The 20,076-nt window shown below is 35.8% G+C and overlaps 1 long non-coding RNA gene across 1 annotated transcript; it reads left to right on the top strand.

Moving 5' to 3' along the window:
• Positions 1–18,281: 18,281 nt before the first annotated feature.
• Positions 18,282–19,481, top strand: LOC130015026 (uncharacterized). The gene is made up of 2 exons (XR_008790028.1): positions 18,282–18,407; positions 19,175–19,481. It is a non-coding gene; the product is annotated as an uncharacterized LOC130015026 (long non-coding RNA).
• Positions 19,482–20,076: the final 595 nt, after the last annotated feature.

The following is a 20,076-nucleotide window of genomic DNA, read 5'->3' as shown; positions in this document are numbered from 1 at the left end:
TTAGTTGTTAATATGAATCAATAGTAGAATAAACTATATCTCATACAATGAGCAATCAAAAAGCACCAAAGCAGCAGCCAAGGAGCAACCAATAAAAAAAACAACCAACGAGCACTAGATAAAACAAGAATTGATTAATGAAAATAAAAATTCAGTAATGAAAAGCAATTTTTTTTTTCAGATTACACATCTCACTTTTATTTTGATAATTTTCATATCTCACTTAAAACTAAAGTAATTAAATACCATTCTAATAATCTAAACACAAATATTATTCTAAGAACATATCACAAAACTCATCTTAAAAACTTATCTCATACACAAACTCATCAAATAACTAGAAACAACCTTATTAGTATCACATGCATTCACATAGAGATAATTACCATATTAAAGTCTGCAACTTTCTTCTTTAAATTAAAGTCTCATGATAATGGGTGATATAATATATATTTTTATTTATGGTGCTCATTTGAGAAATGTCAAAACTGAAAATGGTGAGGGCATATATGATATCAGATCTGAAAAATTTCAAAATACTCCCATAAGAAGATGGAAAAGGAAAATTGAAGACCCAAATACTGTTGTAGACACATATTTTTTGGACATATAAAAAGTGATAAGGAACGGAAGCGTCCAATGATGAATTCCAGAGAAATCCTTCCGAGTGACGAGCTTTCAATTTGCTTGCTGAAATCTAAGCAGGCGTAATCTATGCACAGTTGCAAACTTGGAGGATTAAAACGCAATTAGGCGTAAATAGCCCATAAAAATCCAAAGAGATTGTAGTCTAAGTCCATAAATTGGACTAATTGCAATATCTTAGAAGTTTATGGGTCAATTTGCATGTTTTACGGACTGAAATTGACCATAACCAAATCTATAGGACTTTAGTAGCCTTTTTAACACTTTTAGGCACCAAAATAGACTTTTAGCACCTTTTAAATTAGCTAGCAAGTCCAAATCCGAACATTAAAAGAAAAATTAAATAAATAGAGTTTAAAACTAATCTTAACACCTAATGACTTATCACTTAACAATTTAAACCCTAGAACACTCTAATCTAACCATAGGTCACCCATTCCCCTATAAATACAGCCTTAAGCCATCATGGCTAAAGGTGGCACGCAAACCCTAGAAATACAGACAGAAAAATAGGCCACCACCCTAGACAAAATCCTAGCCGATTTGTACACCAAAAACACATACAAATCACATCAATTCTAGACCAGAAAAATAACGAAGAACGCAAGCCCTACACAGATTCGAAGCTGGATTCCATATCCACTTCGCCAGCAAACGAGTCAAGGACTCAGATCGGTACTTCTAAGGACTCTAATCTTCTTTCCATCACTTTTTGCCATGATTATTTAGAATTGCTAGATTTCATGTTTTTAAACTGCATGTTTTGGCTATTTTACTGTAAATTGCTTAAATTATATTTTTGCCATAATTGTTCGTTTTAATAATATTATCATGATTGCCATGAAAAATGACTAGAAAGCATGTTAATAGATGAATTAATACGTTTTGTATGTTTAGATCCAGAAATCCAGACACTAAAACTGCTTAGAATGCATGTTTAGGTTAATTACAAGCCTATTTGACATAATATGTTTTATTCGATAACTAATGCGATTTGATAGTTGTGATGATGTAAATACTCCTTACATGTCGTATTTAGAATGTTTGATTCTTTTTAATGCCTTTCGACCTCTTTTTGCATGAAAAACGGGCTCAAAAACGCTAAAAAACGGATGCTGGAAATTGCTGATGTCTGCTGCCTCCGCAGTGCCGCCGCTGCCTGGCGGCGCCGCCGGTCTAATTGGCGGCGGCGGCAGTCACACCGGCACCGTGTTTGGCGTTCCTCAGCCTTTCCCATATTCGCTCACAGATCTCCCAGACTTCGATCCAAACTTCCAAACGCGTTTCCAGAATCATCTGGACTCCGAATTAAGCTCAGTTTGATTCCATAAATATTGTTTTAGTTGTAGGATCTGTTTGTAATAGTAAATGAGCTTAAACCGATATTTTTAGGGCCTCGAAGCCTGCTATTGTAATATGCCCAGTCAACCGGGCCCATCGAATTAGATTTGATCTGACCAACAACTTCCAGACCAATTTCTGGGATCAACCGAACTCCGAATCAACTCCGGTTTGAACCAGTGGATTTATATCGACGAGCCGGTCAACTTTCGTCCTTTGACCGAAATCTATATCTGATCGGACAGACGGTCAAATTGAGCCGAGTGCAAGACACTCAAAAGTCAACGAAGTTGAAAAGTATTCTTAACCTTATATGTATATCCAACTGTCCTTGAGTACGCCTGCAATGTTTACTGCTTTCCAAAAGTATTCTAAATCAAATAATAACCGGTTAATGAAATAATCACCTAAAATTGGCCTATTAACCCAATTCCGGCCCATCACCTAGACATACTAGGACTAATATGAAAATGTTGTAACGGTTGTATAGGTTTTTCAAGACTCACCTAATAAAATCAATCACTCACACTTATACATCTGGTTTAGGCTTTGTGCATGTAAAATCTTCAGACCTTCCAGACTTATGTTGCTTGCTAGAAACCTCTAAGATTAGATGTATGTTTAGGAGTACCTGCTACTTGCCTCAAATGCCAGTCTAGATCGAGTCATATGTGGGTCAAACCTGTTTACTGCTTTCATCCCTGTTTATTTACAGCTTTTATATCCTGTGAACTGCATATACTATTGAGATGAGATAAAAACGAATATGTCCAGTAAATAAAGCCGATAACAGATAAGACAAGCACAAGAGTCTCGGGGAGGTCCACAAACCCTAGTCTTTGGTCTGATGCACGATAATCTTACCGGAGGCGAGTAAGGTTATCTAGTCGGTTAAAAGGCATTTTCTAGTTGAACTAGGTGGCGACTCCATTTTTCAAACCATTTCCAGATCGAGAAGTCGGCCATAAGCCTTGGGCGAGCGGCCCCGAACCCCGCTCCGGTCACAATTGTGTATCTCCATTGTTGTCTTGGTTGGTGACATAACTATTGTTGTTTCATCATGGCTATATTAATCTTCAACTCTAATAAAAATCAAACCCATTAATTTTTTTACTGATCTTTAGGCTTTTAATGTAAAGTAAAAAGAAAAAGTAAAAAATTGATTTGCTAAAGAAAGAAAAGAGCATGGTGTTGGAATTTTTAGTTCTTTTGACCGCTAGTGTGATACCAGTTTTTACAGAGTTGAGGCTTTTATTTCTATAACTTTGCTTTTGCTAGTTTTCTTTTTTGATGAGTTGGCAACTAGTAGAGCTGATTGCCCATTTTAATAAAGAGCGTATATTTGCAAATGCAACATTAAAGAAAAGGCACGCTTGTAAAAAAAAAGATGATAGAGTAATTTTGTGAATAATATCAAAAATGATATAGATGGTGTAATTCCCTCAAGCTAAAATAACCTCCAAAACCTTTTTATTTTTTATACTTTTGGGCAAAACTTAGTTGTATAAATGAGTTGAGTCGACTCGCGCCGAGCTGGCTCGAATTATGCCAAGCTCAATTTTGAACTCGATTATATATACAAGTTCAATCTCAATCTCGAGTTTAAATGAATTTTAATTTTCAACATTGAGCTTAATTGGCTTAAATTTTCTAGCTCAGACTCGAATTTTAAAAACATTCAGATTACTCGATTTCGAATTCAAGCTCGACTGAAAATCAATAAAAGTAATTATTACAAATTACATCTTTAACGTATATAAAGGATTCAAATAAAATATAAAAAATTTCAACCAACTAAGATGATTTATACAGTAACAAAATATCAAATTATCATTTTGTAAGTGTAAGCAATCCGTTTAAATTTAATTTGTTCGCGAGTTTTTGGAACGTTTTTAACTCATATTCGAATTTAAGTCGATATTAAACTCAGATAGCTCGAGTTCGAGTTTGACTTGATTTCGTTTCAATTATGTCCAATTTTACAATTTTGCTTATATGGTGATGATGTGTGGCATGCCACATTAGCGCCACGTATGCGACACATGAGCAAAATTACATAGTTGGACATTATTGAAACAAAATCATGCGTTTCATAACAAATTGGATAAGATTAAAATGTTTAAACTTTTATGAAACTTTCATAAAGGTTTGGCCTTTTTTAGGGTTAATTACATATAAAATCACCATCTTTACACGAATTTTTAAAAATAACTCGACTTTTAAAACGTGTTAATTCAGGACACTGCCTTTCATTTTTTTCTAAAACAACATCAGCAATTTTTAGTGGCGTTTTTTGCTGACGTGGAAGGACACATGGAAAATCCATTAGGTGTCCAAATCAGCGAAATTTTACCTAAAAATGTGCTCATGTTATTTTTAAAAAGAAATGAAAGATGATGGCTTGAATTGACACGTTTTAAAAGTCGAGTTATTTTTAAAAAATCGTATAAAGATGGTGATTTTATATGTAATTAACCCTTTTTTTATCATTTGGCCTTGAAATATAATGTTATTATTAGTTCTTAACATTTTGCAGAAGACTGCAAACGGGCACTTGACTGTTTACATTCCTTGCAATTCAACTTGTAATTTGTTCACAAGGTGACCGTTAGCTGTAAATGGTCATTTTTTGACCTTTTAAAATATAATATTATATGTATAACTTATAATAAATATATATTATATTATATAATAATAAATAACATAATATAATATATATATATAAATATATAATATAATATAATATAATATAAAAATAAAATATGAAATATAAAGGCTTAATTGCACCAAAAATAACAAACTTTCGCGTGTTTTTGGTTTTTAACATAATCTTTTTTTCTTGGCATAAAATATCATCAACTTTCATTTTTTAACATATTTGTCCACCTAACTGTTTCCTTTGAAAAATTAAGCATAAAACGACGATGTTTTAGCGCAAAACGGCGCCGTTTTCGGCGCCGTTTCACATCCCGTGGACAAATACGCCAAACTTTGAAAGTTGGTGATTTTTTATGCCAAGAAAATAAGATTATGTTAAATACCAAAAACACGCGAAAGTTGGTGATTTGTTATGCAATTAAACCAAATATAAACTATAAACTATAATATATAATATATAACAAATACATTAAAATTAAATAATTTTTATCGTCGGTTTCGATCTTTAAACTGCCGGTTCATGTTCAAAATTTTTGAAACCGGCCCAAAAATGGTCTTTCAAAGGTCCCGAGTCGGTTATAGTTCGGTTCCGTGTTTGACCAGTTTAGAGCCGGTTAATGGGTTGACCCGGACCATGACGAGCTCTAGTATCTTAGAATAGGGTTTTAGAAACCGTTAGCATAATTGCACACTTATAGCTCCTAAATTCATCTCTTCTTTTTCAAAAAAAAAAAAAAAAAATTATGAATATTTTTATTTTCTTTTTAATTCATGCGTTCACCAACAAATCCACTGTCACAACTAATTCCTTTTACAATTTCTATCACTTTTACTATCTCTAAATACGTAGCCACTATCCTCAATATTCACCTTCACTTTTCACAGCAACAGGGGTTTTTTACGTTTTTTACTATTTGTGAAGGATCGACTGTAAAAATAAGAAAATTCTATTTTTTTGTGTAAATTTTCATTAACATATGGGTTATTGCATAACCGGCCCGTTTCATCATTTTGGACCGGTTCATCGTTTTTTTGGCGGTTTCATCCAGTTCAATATGATCCAACCACATTTTCGGTTAAAAAGGAGGTTTTGGACTGTTTAACCTGCCGTTTAGCAGTTCAACCAGTTAGCCTGGCCGATCCGGGTTTTAAAACACTGATTAGAATTTTCCCAGACTATAAAAAAATTGCCAATGCTGCATAAAGATTGTCGATACTTGTCCAGAAATAGAATTTGGTTATTTTCATTTTGAAATTATCTAAATATCAAATGGCCAAGTAATTTAGAAAATCATGGAACATTTGGTAGTCATGCATTTTGTCATAGTATTAGGTTTCATACTTTTTTTGTGTTGAATTGGTTGTGTTTGTAGTTTCTTCTAGTCGCGTTGTAAAAAGATATCCTGAGAGGTTTGGTATAATAGGTGGGAAAAATCATTCATTCATGATGGAACGAGGCTACAAATCCTACATTGCTTAAATGGATTAACAAACGCACGTCCGCGCTCGCCTATAAAAAGGCATTCTAAAGCCACCAGAGGGGATCGAATCTGAGACACACAACCGAACTAGAGGCCAAACTCTTTATCCAACTAATCTCTTAATACGAAAAATAATAGAGTCATCCCTATAAAAATTCCCACATCTATCATTTGGCGCCGTCTCTGGCCAAAAATAAGAATGGAGCATGAGCAGGGATCATCCTTAAACTCTCACACAAGGTGCGAATAGATACGTAGTCTACTTAAGCTTCACAGCAATGAACCACATAGCAGAGTACGAAGCGCTGATAGCAGGATTGGCACTGAGCAGAGGTAAGAATATAGAACTTGAAGATCTACAGCGATTCACAATAGGTGGTTGGAAAAATCGATAGAACGTTCGCCACAAAAAAAAACCTAATAAAGTATCACAAAAGGGAAAAGGAGTTACTGCAAGAAATTGAAATAAGAGGAGGACAATGGCAGATAACGGAGATCGGAAGAGAAGAGAACGCAGAAGTAGACCTGATAGCAAAAGCAGCCTCAGAAAGGAATGGCAAATTCCAACATATGAAACTCAAAGAAGAAATAAGGGCACCAACAATTGACACCCCAGCAAGCTACCACATACAAGAGATGAACCCATGGATGGAACCTGTATGGAAATACCTAGAGACAGGCGAAACGACAGAAGGCAAAAGAGAAGATGAAAAGGTTAGAAGAATAGCCAGCAGATATGCAATCTACAAAGGAACAATGTACCGAACATCGACAAGCCATCCATGGTCCAGGTGTGTATCAGAAAGAGAAGGACAATACATCCATGGTAAAATACACGACAGAATCTGTGGAGCCCACGAAGGACCAACCGCCATGGCTAGAAAAGCATCCTTGCAAGGATACTACTGGCCAACCATGGATCCAGATGCAACAGAGTTTGTCAGAAAATGCGACAAGTGCCAGAGGTATGGAGACAGATCACACATACCCGTCCTAGAAACCAACCAGACACACAGTCCCTAGCCATTTATAAAATGGGGAATAAGATATCTAGGGACTATTTCTAACATCTAAAAATTAGAAGAAATTCATCTTCGTAGTTGTCGACCACTCTACCAAATGGGTAGAAGTGGAAGCCGTTTCCACAATAGCCTCTACCAAGGCTGAGGAATTCTTTTGGTGAGAAGTGGTATGCCAATTCGGCATACCAAGACGCATGTCACATATAATGAGAAGTGGATCGACATCACCACATTCAAAGGCTTTTGTGGAAACCTGGGGATAAACTTATAGCTCACATCAGTTGTGCATCCACAAACAAACAGAATGACAGAGGTTACAAACAGAACAATTTGTAAAGGGTTGAAGAAAAAACTAGACGAATCAAAAGACAATTGGGCGGAGGAATGACATTGTGTAGTTTGGGCATACAGAACGATGCCAAGGAAAAGGACGGGCGAAACACCCTTTTGGATGACATACGAGACAGCGCAGTCATACCAGTGGAAATCAGAATGCCTACAATGAGAACAAAACACTATAATGAAGAAACGAATGAAGAAGAATTGCGGTTATCGAAAGACCACTTGGAAGAATAAAGGCATTTGGAAAACATACGAGCGAAAGCGTATCGAAGCCAAGCGGCAAGATACCACAAAAAGAGAGTGCAAGTGCGGGAATTCAAGGTAGTGGACCTCATCTTAAGAGATACCAAAACAGATAAAGGCAATGCTAGTGTAGGCAAACTTGAAAGCAACTGGGAAGGACCATATAAAGTAACCAAGACAGCCGGAAGAGGAGGATACCGCCTTGAAACAATAGAGGGAGAGAAAGTACCCATATGCTAGAATGTAGAACATTTCAAATTGTATCACGAATGAATAAAGCTCACAAAGAAATGTTTAACAAAAGCGATAAAAACAAATTAACAAACAGAACACATGGGAAACAAATCCCAAATGGCAACGACCATGACATTTGAGAAACAGTTCTCAAAAGGCAACGGCCAACACTTGAGAGACATCTCTCAAAAAGGCAACGACCAAAACAACTTAGGAACATTCCTCAAAAGAAAATAATAAGGCAACAACCAAAACATCTGAAGAGCATTCCTCAAAAGAAAAGAATAAGACAATGGCCAAAAAGTGGAAAACATTCCCCCAAAAAAGCATAAACGAAACACAAAAATAATGACAAGCAAGCAAAACAAAGGAAACAAAACACAGAGTTAAAAGAAGTGCAAAATCCAATTAAGAAAAGAAGAACCATGGTCATTAGAATTTACAAAATAAAAACATTATAAGGCTATCTCCCATTTGGGGTATCTAAAAAGCTAAAACCCTCAGAAAGAAAAGGCATGCTGGAATTTGGGAAAGCCAAAGGCTAAGAAGCAAACAAAGATGGAAAGCCCAAAGACAACAGAGGAAGGCCCGAATGACTAACTAAAACAGAAGGAATCAAAGGAGCAGATGCGGGTGCACTAAAAGAAGGTGGCACAACCTGCCTTGCTTATACTCCACCAACATACGTTGGGCCTCCTCCTTCAACATGCGAGTATTAACGGCCAAGAAATAAGTGTCCCCACCAGGATGAAGATCAAGATAATTATCACGAATGATCTTACGATACAGCCTCAACATCCGAGAAACAACGAAATAAGAATCCTCTAAGCTCTCCTCCATGGGAGTATAATCAGCCTTCACCTAACCCAACTCAGCCCGTAGAGCAATATTGTCCTTCCCCTGAAGATCTTGCTCTATCAAAGCTTCCTTCGCCTGAACGGTATCAAACTTGAGATCCGCCTGCTCGGCCACTAACTCGCACTCCTTAGCGACACACCATTGACAATGTTGAGGAAATCCTGGAAAATCGAATCATAGAGGTCGTTGTCCTCCAAGTGATGGTAAATAGAAGGAGGGTCCATCATCCCAATGAAGTCACGAACTTGGTGAAGAATGTCCAAGTCGTTACAGGAGGATTAGGTGGAAACCGGGATGAACGGCGGTGCTAGGAATCGGGACTACATCTTCCTTAGTTTCCTTGGAAGAAGAATTAGTCGAAGCAACTATAGGATCTAAGGAGGCCCAAAAACACCAATCGAAGAAGGAGGACCACACGCCGGTACCGAAGGAACCTACATTACACCAGTTTGGGAAATCGGAGAAGACACAATGGCACGCAATCCCCGAGAAGAAACGTGAGGAGTAACATCACTCACCTTCGAAGGGGTAGAACAAGGAGTTGGAATAAGGGGAGGAGACGGCCCAAGCGAAGGCTTCTTTTTAGAAGGAAGCTCCAAGACATTATCCCGAACACGTTTCTGAGAAACAGCAGAAGACTCAACAGGAAGAGGAGCATAAGAAGCAGCAGAAGAAGCAGCAGAACGACCTACCAAAACCAACAAGACAAAAGTAAATAACACAACCGCAAAAAAAAAAAAACAAGCAAAGCAAAAACATACCAGCAAAAGAAACAAAATTCGGGGGAACATCTGCCATAGGAGCCGCTCGCCTCTATAAATATTCGCTAATGAAGTCGGCATACGACCGGGACCCCTCAGCATAAGTAACACTGATGCACTCCATCAATGCCTGTTTGTTCGTCGATATCACCAACGGATCTCGAGGGTTGTTATGAAAACGCCAGAGGATAAGCCCAAAAGAGCGAGTAGGATGGGAGATAAGGAAAAACTTATCCTTCCACTTTTTTCAAAGAATCCGGAATATTGCTAAACATCTTCAACCCACATCGAAAACCCAAGATAAAGAACGGCCAATCCTTACGGCGGAAAGGAGAGTTTATCCAATAATGAATGCGAGCAAGGGTCAGTTGTTCACCATGGAGATGATAAAGCGACTTCAGACATATAAAGTGACGAATGGCGTTCAGATGTAGTTGAGACAAAGCAATACCCCAGGTCTAAAGAAAGCGAAGCAACAAAGAATCCAACGGGAAGCTAAGACCTGTCAACAATTGCTCCTAAAAATGAACGATTGACCATGGGGGCGAGAATTTGCAAACTGACCGTCACCCAGAAAATAAAGAATAAAATTGGAAGGGATGCTATAGGTTTCGTGCAACATCACCAAGGATTCCCGAGTCAACGTACAAGGCCACTTCTTTAAAGAAGCAACGACTTTCTAGTAACCCTCATCCATCATCAAAAAAGAAAGAAGCCTCAACAAATGGTTAGGGAAAAATAAGAACGATATGTAAGCAGAAAGACAATCAGAATAAAAAGAGTGAAATGAACAATTTAGGAAAATTTTGAAATTGAAAGGGGAACAAAATGGCGGAAGGACACGAAAGGGTGCAAGACGTATTAATTGTATGGCAAGCTGTCAAAAGGAACAAAAAAAGAGAGGGGAAGAGAAAGCCGAACCAACGACCCGACCCACGAAAACCCGTTTCACCAAAATAGACGTAAATATCTATATGAAACGGGAATAGGGGAGGGATTAATGATGGAACGAGGTTATAAATCCCACATATTCTAAAAGGAATAACAAACGCGCGGTCACGCTCGCCTATAAATAAGTCACTCTCAAGCCACCAGAGAGGATCGAATCTGAGACACATAACCAGACTAGAGGCCAAACCTTCTATCCGACTAAGCTCTTAATATAAAACAAACAAAGTAATCCTTGTAAAAATTCCCACATCTATCAATTCATTGATGGGGGATGTACTAGAGCAGATATATCATTCATTTGCTGGGAAATAGTAATTGCAGCCTAGGTATTTCAAGTTCTTCCTATATTAAGTTCTTCTCATTTAATACCAAACCTTTACAGGTTTTACCAATTATAGCCAAACATTTCAAAATCGTTAGGATTAGCCCATTTTATGATATTCATTACCTTTTCTAGCCATTTTTTGAATTTAACCCTAAGTTATTACATACAGGATTAGCCTAAATGACTTGAAAAGGTTTTGTATATTTCAAAATGGGCTAATTCTGAAGATTTTAAAAGATTTGGCTATAACTGACAAAATCAACAAAAGTTTGATATTAAAATAAGATTACTCCTTTAGATTTTCCATGTTACCAGGAGAGCACTGATGCTTCACAAGTAATAATGCAACATTTAAAATTTGCAATTATGCAAGCTCAACCATAAAAATCAAAGTCTTATCATGAGCTATTAGCACAATTTTTAAGGGTTTTTCACTCTGATCAAAGACATGATCAGCTAGAAGAAAACTCAAAGAGCTCAAGTAGTTTAAACAAGTTTTGCTTGCGGTAATTCTTTATCCTTTTAAAATGCATTTTCTATAAAGGTAAATTACTAAAATGCCATGAGGTTCACCCTAATTTAACTGTTTAGGTCTGTAAGGTTTCTTGGTGGTTTGGCACTTTAGTCCTCGATGTACGAGACCTTTCATTGCAACTCATTCCCTGACATCAAATATCTCCTCTATCCAAGTTGTGGAAACTATTCATACCAATCCTAGTGAAATTCGAGGTTATATAAGATATTTTTTAAATCCTTATACATTCAACAACTTGATGTGAATTTTGATCTCTCAAGGCTGTTTTTTGAGAAAAGTTCTGAGGAACAGGCAATCGTGTTGATATGGCCGTTTAGTGAAGAGGAAATTTTTAAAGCGCTTGCTTCCTGTGGTGAGAGAAAGGCTCTAGGGCTAGATGGGTTTAATTTTTACTTTTACAGACGAGTGTGGTATTTTATAAAAGATGTTATTTGGGGTTTTTTGAGGACTTTCATAGTTCAAATTTTTTACCTAACGGAATAAACACGTCTTTCATGGTCTTGGTTCCTAAAGTTGTGGGGTCTGCTGATATTAAGGACTATAGACTAATTAATTTAGTAAATGGCCTCTTCAAGTTACTCTCAAAGACTTTGTCCTTGAGATTAGCGCATTTACCAACTAAATTTGTCTCGGATAGCCAACATGCCTTTCTAAAAGGTAGGAGTATTTTGGAGTGTTCTATGATTGGTAATGAACTTGTTCACTTGGCAACCGGAAGAAAGGATAGACTGCTAGTTCTAAAGCTTAATTTCCACAAAGTTTTTGACAATATTGACTGGATTTATTTTGAGGTGTATGAAATTTTCAAAAAAATAGTTATATTGGATGTTGGCTTGCTTTTCAATGGAAACCACTGTGGTTTTGGTCAGTGGCAGTCTTGTGGATCTAATCTCTCTAAGGAGAGGTGTTAGACAGGGAGACCCAATCTCGCCTTATTTTTTTGTTATTGCAGTACAAGGTCTAAAGCACATTCTTGGCAATCGACTTCTTTCGGTCTCACACAGGAGTACCACTTTTTTATGATCATTCTCCTATCTTGCTGCTTCAGTTTGCAGATAATACTTTGCTATATATTTCTTATGACATTGATCAACTTCAGAATCTTACTAGGATTATTTGTTGTTATGAATTGATTTCTGGGTTGACTATTAATTTCCATTAGAGCTCCATTATAGGAATTAATATTTCAGAGATTGATCTTTCGTTAGCTGCGGAAATAGTTGAAAGCAAGATTGATTTTTTCCCAATTAAATATTTGAGACTTCCTTTATCTGATAAAAAACTAACTCTGAGGACTTGGGATCATGTGGTGGATCAGTTCAAGTCTCGTTTAGCTTTGTGGAAAGGGAATATACTATCTCCGACGGGTTGATTAATTCTTATTAAATATGTCCTTTTTAGCGTTCTAGTTTACTTCATGGCTATTCATAGCATATGCCTATCGCGGTCTCCAAGAAACTGGAATCTTACATGATTCATTTTCTGTGGAAAGGAGATATCTCTAACCGGGTTCTTAGCAAGGTCTCGTGGGAGAAAGTTTGTCAAGATTTTAAGAAGGGAGGGTTGGGCATCACTAATCTTTATAGGAGGAATCAAAGTCTTCTACCCAAATGGGTGTGAAACTTAAGGACTAATAGAGATTGTTCGGTTTGGTTAAATGTTATTTCTACTTGCTTATCTATTGATGGTTGGGGCTGCTTACATAATGAGAATTTAACAAAATTCTCATTTATTTGGAAGGGTATTCAAAAGTTCTGTTGTTTGAATGAAATTGTTCGGAGAATTTTCTTTGCGAATATTAGTTATGACGTGGGTGTGGGAAATTCTATTTTGCTTTGGAATGATAATTGGATTGCTAATGGGCCGGCTAAGCTTTTATGCCCTTGTTTATACATTCTCTCAAATCAGAAACATGCAACTATTAATGATATTTGGGTTTATGGTGGGAGATGGAGACGTCGTCTACGGGATTCAAAGACTTTGTTGCTGCAATAGCTCCAATCTTTATTCAATAAACTTGATATGACTTTGGTTCAGAATGATGAGGTTTATTGGAATTCGGCTTCTGGATTTTTTACATCAACTTCATTTTGCAAAGCTATTGCGGGTAAAGTTCAGGTCAAGAGGTTTGAAAGTCGGACTCGCTAGGTTCATGAAACTGGTCAGAATGGCCGAGCTGCTGCTTCCTCAACTATTGTGGAGAAAGTTGATCCTTTCTTAACTGTTGCGAAGAGAGCTGTCAGTGTGGGTTTAGATGAAACTCAGTCCGGAGTTGCTGCTTCTTTACTTGCTGTGGGAGCTGTCAACGTGGTTTCAGATGCAACTCAGGCTGGAGCTATTGTCTTTGATGGTGTAATTGGTAATGTTTCCATGGAATCTTTGGGAGTTGTCAACGTGGTTTTAGATGCAACTCAGGCCGGAGCTGATGTTCTTGATGCTGTCATCGGTAATGTTGCCATTGAAGCTGTGGGAGCTGTCAAACGTGGTTTTAGATGCAACTCAGGCCGGATTTGCTGTCCTTGATGTTGTCATCGGTAATATTTCCATGGAAGCTGTTCATAATTTTGATTTAATGATTACAAGGAGAAATGTGGGGAGTGTAATGGTGCAACGAGAGAAAATAAATTCATCATTTAAGGTTGTTTGGAAATCACTAGCTGCTCCACGTATTAAGTTCTTCTTTTGGCTTGCTTTGCATAATAGAGTTCCATCACTCAAGTTTCAAGCAAGACGGTCTATTATCCCAGTGGAAAATTCATTTTGTTCTATTTGTGGTGTCGTGGAAACGCAGAGCCACATTATTATTTACTGTGACTTTGCTAGGAGTGTGTGGTGTGGTATACTCCAGAAACTTGGCTTAGTTTGGATTTTCCCGGGTAATTTCGAGGATTTTATGATTCAATGGCAGAGCATTATTCATAGAGGTCAATACTAGAAGTTATATGAGATCTTATGGTTTCTGGCGGTTTGGGAGATATTCTAATACCCCAAAATAATTAATTAGCTAATTGGAAACCATGTCCAGTTTGGATTCGCCAGAGTGGCGAAATCGGAAAGATTTCTGATAAAAGTACAGTAAATAAACTTCAAGTAGGTCGGTTTCGGGAAATTAATTATGCGAAAATTACGATTATATTTTAATTCTAAAGTTAGAATTGGAATTAAAAGGAAAAGTGTCAAGAAAAGTCCAAAATAAAGTACAGGGACCAAAGTGGTAATTTAGCCACTTTGTGTCGAAAATGGAAATTTCAGATTTTGATGGTAAAGTATTAATATCGAGTTTCGTATTATTTATCGGAGATAAATAATATGTATAAGTCGTAATAAAAGAAGTTAACGATTTAGTTATGGACTAAATTGTACGAAAGAAAAGCTTAAAGGATAAATAATAATAAACAAAAAGAACAAGGATCAAAATGGCACTTTAGCCAAAATATATAAAGGAAGAAGATTGAATCAGGAGACACAGAAGAAGAATCGAGAGAGAGAGATTGAGAAATATCGACGATACCGTCGTTTCGCCGTTCGACGTCCGATTCAAGTGGTTTTCGCGGCGATTTCTTCAGAATCGAGAGCTTTATCAATCCTAAGCTTTGTTTCAAGGTAAACATCTCGAGAATTGGTGATAAATTCAAATATATATGGCTGTTTTAGTGAGATTGTGTTTTAGGATTGAATTTGAAGTTTTTGGATTGTTTATAACGTTTTAGCATAAACCGAGATATGGGTTTTGGAGGTGGTTATGTGTTTAACATGTCGGGTTGGACGAAAAGCCCCGGAAATTGATTTTCTGGGGGGCTGCACTCGATGTGCGATCGCACACCGAAGTGTGCGAACGCACACTGAAGTGTGCGAACGCGCACTACACTGTGCAGACGGACAGTGTTCTGCGCCCGCACAGTGGGTCCACAGGGACCAAATTGAGCTTTTTACCCTAATTGAGCGGGATTAAAGTAATTTCGAATATTAGACCCTAAAAACGATTAAGGACCCCGATAATTTAAAGAATGAAGTTTTATCTCGACGTTTTACGTGGGCAACGATAATGGAAAACGCTAAAGATAGTATACGTTTCTCAAATACGAGAACCAGGGTTCGATAAAAGATTCTTAAAAAATAAATAAGAATAAGACATATAATATAAACCCCAATAATAGAATAAAGCCATGTTAACAATTACTTGCAACAAAGCTAATGAAGCTAAAGGAGAATGTGAATAAGGAGATATCGCAGGAGAACATACGCAGTTAAGATGTGATGCGCTGGCAATATTTAAGGGTATAGTATTTATCCTCATGATAGAATAAAAAAATGAAATGACAGAGAGTCATGTTAGATGAAAGAAACGTAGCGAATACGCAAAGATGAAGAGTATAATGATTATTCTTATGTCGAGATAAGTAACGTAACAATCGAGGGACATATTGGAGGAGAGAGATTAAAAGTATGAAGAACGATAATATGAATGATGAATATCAAGTGATATTTAAAGGATATATAACCCTATCAATATTAGTGTTTGAAGATACATAAGTAGAAAGAGGAGGGATACGAACGATGAAGAAGATAATCTTGTAAAATGCAAAGATTTGAAGTTAAATAGATCAAGAGATAAATGATGTCATTTGACTGGTATTAAACGAAATTACTAATATTAGCATTAAGAGTTATAAGTTGCGTTAACAGAAAAGGAGAAGAGGTAAGTTATAAAATTCTAGTATAAGGAAAACGGCACACGTATAGGCATATGTATCAGTAAACGTAAGAATGGTGAATAATACGAAAGGAAGTGTAATGGGAAACACGTTTACCCTCGAAATTTAGTAAGGTGAATAGAGAAATGGAAAGTTCTAGATATATATCAGAAAGATTGTCAGAATAGAACAGCAGCAATAAAATTGCTATAAACAGAGGAAGGACGTAATGGATACAATAAGTAAAGGACAAAGGTCGATACTAGTACAGAGAAATCAAATTGTTTAAAGGACAATTAGAATCATGTTTTAAATGCTAAAGGAGACATAAGGCGTATAGGACGATAAAAATTAAAACTAATCCCTAATTATGGGAGTTACAAAGTCAAGTACAATCTAAAATGTTAAGAATAATCGGAAAACACTTCAAGGAGGAGATGCGGGACTGAATAAAGATAAGCTAAGAAACAGTTACAATCAGTACTAAGATAGTATCTTAATGAGTGCAAATAAAGTCGTGAATTTAATTGAGAGTAAGAAACTGCAGTGTAAGATAAAAGAGGAAGTTGATTAAACAGTAAGAAGGAATGACGATTAAGCAAGTAAATAAGTTATTAAGGATCTACTGAATCCGTTAAGGATGAAAGTGAAAGATGAAGTTAGGTAAAGGTTAGTCAGAAAGAAGGATTCTTAAAAAAGTTAAATATTAAAGACACATCAGATATCAAAAATTTATTAAATCAGTCGAAGATTAAAATGACATAAAGGAAGAACATCGTTGACTGAAAAATCAATAAGAGATTCGAGGCGAACCTCAAAGGAGCAACTAGAGGGAAGTGAAGAGGATAAGAATACGAGTAGTACTAGTAAACAAGGGCAACTGTACAAACCATATGATCGAAAGTAACGTGAAATGATACGTTAAAGACAATGATAAAGGATAAAGGATCACGACCAACAGAACGATGTGAAGTTCACGATAGCTTAAGGAAGCAACAGAAGGAGAGATGGAAGATAGTGAAGGATGTATCAAGTTAGCTATGTTAAGGAACAGTGGATGTGTTAGACATGGTGCAAGTTGAAAGAGATTAGTTAATGAGGAGCGAAGTGTCAGATAACGGTAGAGAGAAATAAGAAACGACGATAACCAATTAAGGAAGAAAAATGACAACACAGAAGATAGCAAAGATTAAAAGCCGTAGATTGTGATTACAAAGGAAAATACTCATAGAAGTATGAATAAAGTAATTACGTCATTAAGAATGGAGTCGACACGTCGTGATTATTCACGTATAAAGGAGACGAGTAGCAACCCCATGGCTACTAAGAATGAAATGATGGAACGAGAAAACATTAGACAATGATTAGTGACAACCAGGTAGCAATGACTACGGCATCAAGAGTACGTCCAAAGACTATTCTATTCCGGGAAAGATAATAGATGAGACGAAGGTACCAGTAAGGGAATTCTCAACGACATAACAGCAAGCAGCTATTATGAGTTGGATAGACAATCGATTAGCGACAAGTATGAAGTTATAGCTGTACATGGAAAGCTACGAGTTAAGTAAGAGAAAAAGCTGCAATTGAAACATACCAATGGACGTCAAGTAAAATATAAGAACAATTTTAAGGTTCCAACAAGTTTTATGAAAATTCGAGGACGAATTTTTATAAGGGGGGAAGAATGTAATACCCCAAAATAATTAATTAGCTAATTGGAAAACGTGTCCAGTTTGGATTCGCTAGAGTGGCGAAATCGGAAAGATTTTTGATACAAGTACAGTAAATAAAATTCAAGTAGGTCGGTTTCGGCAAAATAAATTATGCGGAAATTACGATTATATTTTAATTCTAAAGTTAGAATTGGAATTAAAAGAAAAAGTGTCAAAAAAGTCCAAAATAAAGTACATGGACCAAATTGGTAATTTAGCCACTTTGTGTCGAAAATAAAAATTTCAGATTTTGATGGTAAAGTATTAATATCGAGTTTCGTATTATTTATCGGATAAATAATACGTATAAGTCGTAATAAAAGAAGTTAACGACTTAGTTATGGACTAAATTATACGAAAAAAAAGTTTAATGGATAAATGATAATAAACAAAAAGAACAAGGATTAAAATGGCACTTAGCCAAAATATATAAAGGAAGAAGATTGAATCAGGAGACACAGAAGAAGAATCGAGAGAGAGATTGAGAAATATCGACGATACCGTCGTTTCGCCGCCGTTTCGCCGTTCGACGTCCGATTCAAGCGGTTTTAGCGGCGATTTCTTCAGCATCGAGAGCTCTATCAATCCTACGCTTTTTTAAGGTAAACATCTCGAGAATTGGTGATAAATTCGAATATATATGGCTGTTTTAGTGAGATTGTGTTTTAGGATTGAATTTGACGTTTTTGGATTGTTTATAACGTTTTAGCATAAACCGAGATATGGGTTTTGGAGGTGGTTATGTTTTTAACATGTCGGGTTGGAAGGAAAACCCCAGAAATTGATTTTTCGGGGGGCTGCACTCGGTGTGCGAACGCACACTTGTGCAAGTGTGTTCTGGGTTGTTGGCTTGTTGCCCGATCTGTAATTCTAAGTTTATATATTAAATTTTTCAAGGCAAGAATTATCTGGGTTTGATTAATTTTTTTCATTTCTTTGAAATTTCAAAAAATTACATTTCGTTTAATTATGATTTTTATACACCAAATATTTTCTTTATTGTTTCCATTACCTGTAAATTGAAACAAAATTTTGTATCTTGATTTGTAATTTTTTTTATTAAATTTATTACCCCTTTATCATTTAGTTGATAAATCATTTTCACTATGTTGCTGCAATTAATTTCATGAATTTAATTGCCTTTTGCTTTAGTTATCTGTGGTTTTGTTCTGTTTCAAATCTGGCTGATGTCTTTTGGAGGTGTGAGTAGTAGCAGTGAGAAGTATATTTGACATTCTTCTTGTTTATAGTGATATTTTTCTTTTTCTGGTGTTTTATTACTAAAATAAAGGTATGCAAATGGTATTTATAATGTGAACAGAATTCAGAAACATGTGACATAGTTTTGTTTTGTGGTTGCTTCTTCTAGAATGGATGATGAAGGGGCTGTGCATTTTTCCTTTGTACATTTTATAATGCTATATGGAAGAAATGCTTTGCAACGCAATATTCACAAAGAACAAGTTACATGAACTGGAGAAATTTCATACAAATTTTGTTGCAGGTTGAACCAAATCAAGAAGCTGTAATTAACAGAACAATATAAGAGATCAAGTTGTAAATAGATGGAAAAAGATGACTTAATTTATCCTTGTCTACTTATTATAATTGTTGTTCATTGGTTTGGTTCATATTTTGAATATTCTGAAGAGTATTTTGGTCCTGGATTGCTTCCATTTCTAGCACCAAGCTTAATCTAGTTTTGAATTGTTTCGTGTACAAAAATAAAAAAAAAACAAATTTTGTTGATTTTAATTGATATTTTATTGATTTTCAATTGACATTTGACACTTGTCGATCTTATAGTTTATTTTTTGAATTCACTATAAGTAGATCAAATACAAATTTTAGAAATTATAAAAATACGGAATCCATTTTCTTCTTTTTTGTAATTCCTTAATAAAAGGAGTCCATTAAAATTGAAAAACGATGACAACCATTTTGCACTATGTTAGAGCATCTCCATTGCATGTTGTATTTTTTATGCTATTTTTAGCATAAAATAAGATAAAATGCTACATATAGCACATATTATTAAAATTTGCTCCATTGCAAAATGCTAAATTAAATGCTAAATTTATAGTTTTATAAGTGATTATCATTATTGATGGCAAATCTGTAAATAATTTAGATATAATAAAATTTAGCATATGCTAAACTTTCTAACAAATTTGGCACAAAGTTTAGCATATGCTAAATTTAGCACATGAAATAGAAGTGCAATGGAGATGTGCTTTTTATACTAAATGCTAAATTATAGCATTGTGAGGT

The sequence above is a fragment of the Mercurialis annua genome, linkage group LG1-X (genome assembly GCF_937616625.2).
Source record: "Mercurialis annua linkage group LG1-X, ddMerAnnu1.2, whole genome shotgun sequence".
In the NCBI taxonomy this organism is placed as follows: Eukaryota; Viridiplantae; Streptophyta; class Magnoliopsida; order Malpighiales; family Euphorbiaceae; genus Mercurialis; species Mercurialis annua.
This window is presented reverse-complemented; position numbering and strand designations above follow the sequence as displayed.